The sequence below is a fragment of the Tamandua tetradactyla genome, chromosome 14, assembly GCF_023851605.1.
Source record: "Tamandua tetradactyla isolate mTamTet1 chromosome 14, mTamTet1.pri, whole genome shotgun sequence".
In the NCBI taxonomy this organism is placed as follows: Eukaryota; Metazoa; Chordata; class Mammalia; order Pilosa; family Myrmecophagidae; genus Tamandua; species Tamandua tetradactyla.
In genome coordinates, this window is record NC_135340.1 from 52404487 (window position 1) to 52411850 (window position 7364).

Below are 7364 nucleotides of genomic sequence, written 5' to 3' on the forward strand. Positions count from 1 at the left end.
CAAGTGGTGCTGCAATAATGGGATACTCACATGGAAAAAGAATGAAATGTGACCCCATACAGCATACAAAAAAAAAAAATCAAAACAGAGTAGGTCTCCGGAGCCAACTGGGAACTGAGCTGTTTGCTCTTTTGAGGTAAAATTGTACCCAGAAGCCATGCTCACAGTCCAGGAACTTTGGATGAATGTGCTGTCAAGAACCCAAACATCATCTCCCAACCTCCATTGCTCCCTTTCCCCATCTTGCCAGCAGAGCTTTATCACAATTACTATTATGACTAGTTAAATATAGTTCATAACTGAGGCAAGAAGTATATTATTATTACCTTGTTGTATCTTGTATTCTTCTACCAGAGTTTGTTCTTTTTTTCCCCATTTTTTGGCTCCTTTTTCTAATCACTCACTAACTCCATACAGCTTAGTATAACGTCTCTCCATTCAGTTTTGCACTTGGACCAACTAGTAATATAACCCATGAATTCCATTTCTTTCCCTAGAAGTACTCCTAAAATGATTAGGAGATCATTTTAGATCATACTTTGTAATGACTCAAATTCCTCCCTGGTATTAAAGGTAAAGAGTTAAAACCTCTCTCCTGATCTTGCATTCTGCCTTCCTAGAAAGCCATTATGTTTAGGTTCTTGGGATACCTTTTCTCCAGTCTTCTAGGAAAATAATATTGGGGGAAGCAAAGTTTCTCTAGTGACTTAGCGCCCAGATGATGTGAGCTCCCCAGATTCGTGTTACTGCAGAAGTAACAGAGTGTGCACCGGCTTTGCATCTGCAGGACAGATCAGAGTCTTGCCCCTGTCACAGATACGCTCTTACTTAGACACATCTTTGAGCCTCCTTGTCCTCGCTCTGTGAAATGGGGGCAATAATAATGTTTCAAACATCAAAAAGATAATGAAATTTCAAATCACCTAGCAGAGCTCCAGATATATAATGGATATTGAATTCATTTTTATTGAACTGAAAAGCATGAACTTATTTCTCCTGATACAGATTTCTGGCAAGACAGGCCTACGATGCCTTAGCATTCACACATCCCTCTTGAGAAGAGGGACGTAGTTTCCTCAGATATCTGGAACCTATTTGCCAGCCTTCTGAAATTTTATCTTCTAAGTCATCTCTAACAGCAGGTATAATGATTATATGAGACTTGAATGCCAGGGTTTGAGATGGCTCTGTCTCAGCTTTACTCATAGGAAATTCGAATAGGTAAGGCTGCTTCTTTGAGACCCATGTTTCTAGTTTACAGGCTGCCGGAATGCGGTATACCAGAAAGAAAAAGGCTTTAAAAATGGGGAATTTATTAAATTGCAAGTTTACAATCCCAAGGCTGTGAAAATATCCAATATTAATGCAAGGCTATAGAAATATCCAGTCTAAGGCATCCAGGGAAAGAGACTTTGGTTCAAGAAGGCCAATGACATTCAAGGTTCTCTCTCAACTGGAAAGATACATCGCGAACATAGTGATAACTGCTAGCTCTCTCTAGGCTTCTTGTTTCATGAAGCTCCCCAGGGATGTTTTCCTCCTTCATCTCCAAAGGTCTCTGGCTGCTTGGGCTCTCATGGCTCTGAGCTTTTTCCCAAATGTTTCCCCTTTTAAAAGATTCCAGTAAATGAATCATGACCCACCTGGAACAAATAGAATCACATCTCCCTCTAATCAAAGGTTAATATTTACAATTGGGTGTGTCACTTCCGTGGAGATAATCTGCTCAAGCTTCTAACCTATGGTACTGAATAGGGGTTAAAAGAAACAGCTGCCTCCACAAGATGGATCAGTATTAAAACATGGCTTTTCTAGGGTACATAATCCTTTCAAAGCAGCACACCCATTCATCCAGAATTAGCCACATGAATTAGTGGGAAACTCAACTGTCCTTCTATTTAAACAACGTCCCATGTGATAAGTATGTGGGGAATTTAATTCACAATGCCAAACAAGAAGCTATCACTATTTTTAAATCACCTAAACAGCTTTTCATCTATTATTTCCATCTTCAAGACATGTAAGGTAGACCCAAATTGGAAGTGGCTATGTCTGCCTTAAACTTCCTCTGCTCCCCGGTAACTGTTTCTGAGTCTATTTCTGAGTCTCAAACTGAAAATCTGAGATTATGAAGCTGGAAAGTTTAAAATGGAATGAGGCTCTCTCTAATTCCCAATCTAACCTTCCTGACGTAGAAAAAAATGTATTCTTCTTGCATGATGCTCTCAGCCACGTTCCCTCTAAGTCTACCCACAAGCCAGAGACAAACCAGAGCAGACTGGATGGTTCTGTTTGCTGAGGCAAGTGGTCATCCTGCTCCCGTTGAGTGAAGTTTGATGAGTCAAAAGGATTCTCACAAAGTTAACAAGAAACCATTTTAAGTGGAACTGAGAAGAAGCCTCCCTAAATTCTGCTAAGTTTAATGATTAACACAGCAATACTTTATTTTAAAAAATATGGAATGCTTCACGAATTTGTACGTCATCCTTGTGCAGGGCCATGCTAACCTTCTCTGAATCATTCCAATTTTAGTGTATGTGCTGCCGAAGCGAGCACAACACAGCAATGATTTTTAACATACAACATCACCACATCTTAAAGTTATTTATTCAACCCAAAAAACTGAAAAGAAAATTCTCCCAAAATGCATTCTTATTGATCTCCTAAGAAAGTTATGACTAAGAAAAACATCTATTATGGGCCTCCATCAACTTCCAGCAGAGAATTTGGATATGGTTAATTTGTCTGTAAATCTGGACTCCAGCAGTTTTTGTTAACTTAGCTGTACTAGGAAATTAAACAAAATGCAGACTCATAGCACAAATACCATTTCATATGGCAAGAAATTGAATCCATGTTATAGCGGAAGATTAATGAACTTGAATTTAAGCCCCACTTGGCCACTTTTCTTGCTCTGTGGCTTTGAGAAAGTAATTTAACCTCTCTGTGCTTTAGTGTCCTTGTCTGAAAAATGATATCTCCCCAACAGACACTTGTCTTAAAGATAAAACAGAATAATATAAGTGAAAGCAACTTGTGAGCTGTAAAAGTTCTACCCTAATATAAGTGTTACTCTTGTATTCAGTCATACAAATTTATTTATTACTTGGCCTACAATTTGAGATGAAATAAATTAGAAAGATGAACATCTAGAAGTCTCTCCAAATTACTTTGAGGTTCTTCGGACAACTCTACTGCATTGAGATGACATTCGCCGCAGCTGTATACAATGAACAGCCAAGATTCCATAAACAAGGTCTCAGAGTCTAACTGGAAATGTGAGTTGATCTAAATGAATGTGAGTTGATCTGGGTTGATCCTGCCATGTGCTGCTCTTTAATCCTGCACTACCATATCACACAATGCCAATCAACCACTTCCCTCCATGCCCCATTCCTCTTGCTTAGAGCAGGGGCCATGCCTTTGGATATTTTTACATTCTATACTGCACATGGCAAATGAGCTTTATTTTATGTCTTGTATTTGTGCTTTGATGACAATCAGGCAATTTTTTTCTCTTACCTAGTTCAGTTCCCTGATTTTCACAGAACTCTCGAGAGTATTCTGTTTCTACCTCTCTCCTTCTCTCTTCCCCTCCCTCCCTTTCATCTTCCCTCCCACTCTCCCTTTCTGCACCCACCCCTCTCTCATTTACACATGCACACACACACACACACACACACACACACACACACATTGATCCAATTCCTTAGTGTCCTAATTTAGATCCCAAGCCTTCAGTGTGAGATTTCTGGGCTAGCATCTGCTGAGCCCCAGTTTACAACGCGACATTCTTTAGTTCTCCCCAGACACGTTTATGACTGTGGGGTTTGGATGACTTTGATTGGCGTGTCTTCTGCACACAATCACCACAAATCAAATTACTCACTCCTAGAAAGAGATGCCAAACCCTAATTTTTAAAAACACCAAATGAGTAATTCCCAAAGAATTTTTTTTCTTCTCCAAACCTAGAACATTTTAATTACCTTGAAATAAACAAAGAGCCTTGCAAAACTTACTCAAATTGTTTATTCAAAATTTAGCCTCTTCTGTACACTAGGGACCACTACCTGCCCCAGAGCTCTTCATGACTTGAGCCTTTGCTTACTCTACCACCCAAGTGATAAAAAGCGTTAAAATGGGAGGGTAAGCTTTGAGCCCATTTCTAGTCATAAAATGGCCTGAAGGCTAGAGTGAACACAGAAACAAGCAAGGACCCATCTCTCTAAGTGGGCATTGTCTGGGCCGGAATGGTCAGGCTGCCTGCCTGTAGCTACAATTTTAGTCGTGATAAGGAGGAAAGAAAAGCAAGCAGCTTTAAGTACTGAAAAGATGCTCACTCTGTGGAATGATTTGTGCTTTTAGCATGGCAATCTGATAAGAGAAGCACATTTCTCTTGCCAGGGGAGGCAAAGACAAGCAAAGGAGCCTGAAAACATTTCACATGCAGCAGTGGGGAGGACAGACCTATAGGTAGGAGTGATTACCAAACATGCATGCAGCCTGACCCCAAACTACTAGTTCCAAAAAAAAGGTCTTGCCCTCAGCCACACAGAGTGTGTAAGGAGACAATAAAATCCCTGTCCAACCAAAGTGACTGAGCGCTGAAAGCTGATCAAGCAAAACTAAGGACATCAACAGGCAAAAAAAGAAACTTAGCCTAAACTCACACCACATTAAAAAAAATTAGTTCAGAATGGATCATACATTTAACTGAAAATTACAACACTATAAGTTTTTAGGGGAAACTTCAAGACCTAGGGTTAGCTGAAGAGCTCCTAGACATGACATCAAAAGCACAATCCAAGGGCAATACGTTTAGTGAAGAAAGTCAATTTCAGTAGGTTACATACTACTATTTCTATAACATTCTTGAAACGAGAAAACTATAGAGATGGAAAACAGTTTAGTGGTTGTCAACAGATAAGATAGAGACCTAGTGGGGATCTGGAAGCCAACAGTCCCAAATGCGAGCACAGAGGTAGCTCAAAGTAGTTCTTCTGTGGAAATGGAACATACCTCTATCTACATAGATACAGAAATCTTATTATGGGATAAAATTGCATAGAGCTACACACACACACATGAATGGAGATTCTTTAAAAATAGCAAAAACCGAACAGGGAAGGCCTGTGGTCTAGTAAAGTACAATGTGCCTATACTAGTTTGAAATTGTTGAGTATCCCAGAAAAACACATGTCCTTTAATCCTGTTTCGGCATTGTAGGATGGAATCCTTTTGTTAGATTGTTTTCATGGAGATTGACCCACTCAGTTGTGCATGTGACCTTTGATTAGATTACTTTCCATGGCGATGTGAAGCACCTAATCGTAGACATACCTTTTTTTTTTTAAATCATCTATCTTTCGGATTTCATTTGTGCCCCCAGCCCTCCTCCCTCTATCATTCTCACATTCAGCTTCATTCGGTGTTTTAACATAATGTTTTACAGTTAGGTAGTATTGTGCTGTCCATTTCTGAGTTTTTATATTCAGTCCTGTTGCACAATCTGTATCCCTTCAGCTCCAATTACCTAATATCTTACCCTATTTCTATCTCCTGATGGTGTCTGTTACCAATGAAATATTCCAAGTTTATTCACTAATGTCAGTTCATATCAGTGAGACCATATAGTATTTATCTTTTTGTTTCTGGTTAATCTCACTCAGCATAATGTTCTTAAGGTCCATCCATGTTGTTACATACTTCATAACTTTATTCTGTCTTACAGCTGCATAATATTCCATTGTATGCATATACCACAGTTTGTTTAGCCACTCGTCTGTTGATGAACATTTTGGCTGTTTCCATCTCTTCGCAATTATAAATAATGCTGCTATAAACAGTGGTGTGCAAATGTCCATTTGTGTCCTTGCCCTCATGTCCTCTGAGTAGATACCTAGCAATGGTATTGCCAGTCATATGGCAATTCTATATTTAACTTTTTGAGGATCCGCCAAACTACCTTCCACAGCAGTTGTACCAATTGACATTCCCACCAACAGTAGATAAGTGTGCCTCTTTCTCCACATCCACCCAGCACTTGTCATTTTCTGTTTTATTGATAATGGCCATTCTGGTGGGTGTGAGATGATATCTCCTTGTGGTTTTGATTTGCATTTCTCTAATTGCCAGGGAAGTTGAGCATTTCTTAAATGCCTTTTGGCCACTTGTATTTCCTTTTCTGAGAAGTGTCTGTTCAAGTCTTTTGCCTATTTTGTAATTGGGTTGGCTGTCTTTTTGTTGTTGAGTTAATCTCTTTATAGATTCTAGATACTAGACCTTTATCTGATATATCGTTTCCAAATATTGTTACCCATTGTGTAGGCTGTCTTTTTACTTTCTTGATGAAGTTCTTTGATGTGCAAAAGTGTTTAATTTTGAGGAGTTCCCATTTCTTTCTTTCTTTCTTCAATGCTCTTGCTTTGAAGGTCTAAGAAAGCAAGAAGGTGTAAGGTCTAGGAAACCACCTCCTAGTATAAGATTGATAAGATATTTCCCTACATTTTCTTCTAACAGTTTTATGGTCTTAGATCTATTGTTTAGGTCTTTGATCCATTTTGAGTTAATTTTTATATAGGGTGTGAGATATGGGTCCTCTTTCATTCTTTTGCATATGGATATCCAGTTCTCTAGGCACCATTTACTGAAGAGACTGTTCTGTCCCAGGTGAGTTGACTTGACTGCCTTATCAAAGATCAATTGCCCATAGATGAGACAGTCTATATCTGAATACTCTATTCTATTCCATTGGTCAGTGTATCTATCTTTATGCTGTTTTGACCACTATAGCTTCATTATACGCCTTAAAGTCAGGTAGCGTGAGACCTCTGACTTCTTTTTTTTTTCTCAGGATACTTTTAGCTATTTGGGGCACACTGCCCTTCCAGATAAATTTGATTATTGGTTTTTCTACTCCTGAAAAGTAAGTTGTTGGGATTTTAATTGGTATTACTTTGAATCTGTAAATCAATTTAGGTAGAATTGACATCTTAATTATATTTTATCTTCCAATCCATGAACACGGTATGCCCTTCCATCTATTTAGGTCTTTTGTGACTTAACAATTTCTTGTAATTTTCTTTGTATAGGTCTTTTGTCTCTTTGGTTAATTTATTCCTAAATATTTTATTCTTTTGGTTGCAATTGTAAATGGAATTCTTTTCTTGATTTCCCCCTCCAATTGTTCATTACTAGTATATAGAAACACTACAGATTTTTGAGTGTTGATCTTGTAACCTGCCACTTTGCTGTACCCATTTATTAGCTCTAGTAATTTTGCTGTGGATTTTTGGGGGTTTTTGACATATAGTATCATATCATCTGCAAACATTGAGCATTTTACTTCTTTCTTTCCAATTTT

The 7364-nt window shown here is 38.5% G+C and overlaps 1 non-coding gene across 1 annotated transcript; it reads right to left on the bottom strand.

Annotated features, from left to right (window-relative positions):
* Positions 1–2450: 2450 nt before the first annotated feature.
* Positions 2451–2556, bottom strand: LOC143656598 (U6 spliceosomal RNA). The gene has a single exon (XR_013162515.1). It is a non-coding gene; the product is annotated as a U6 spliceosomal RNA (small nuclear RNA).
* Positions 2557–7364: the final 4808 nt, after the last annotated feature.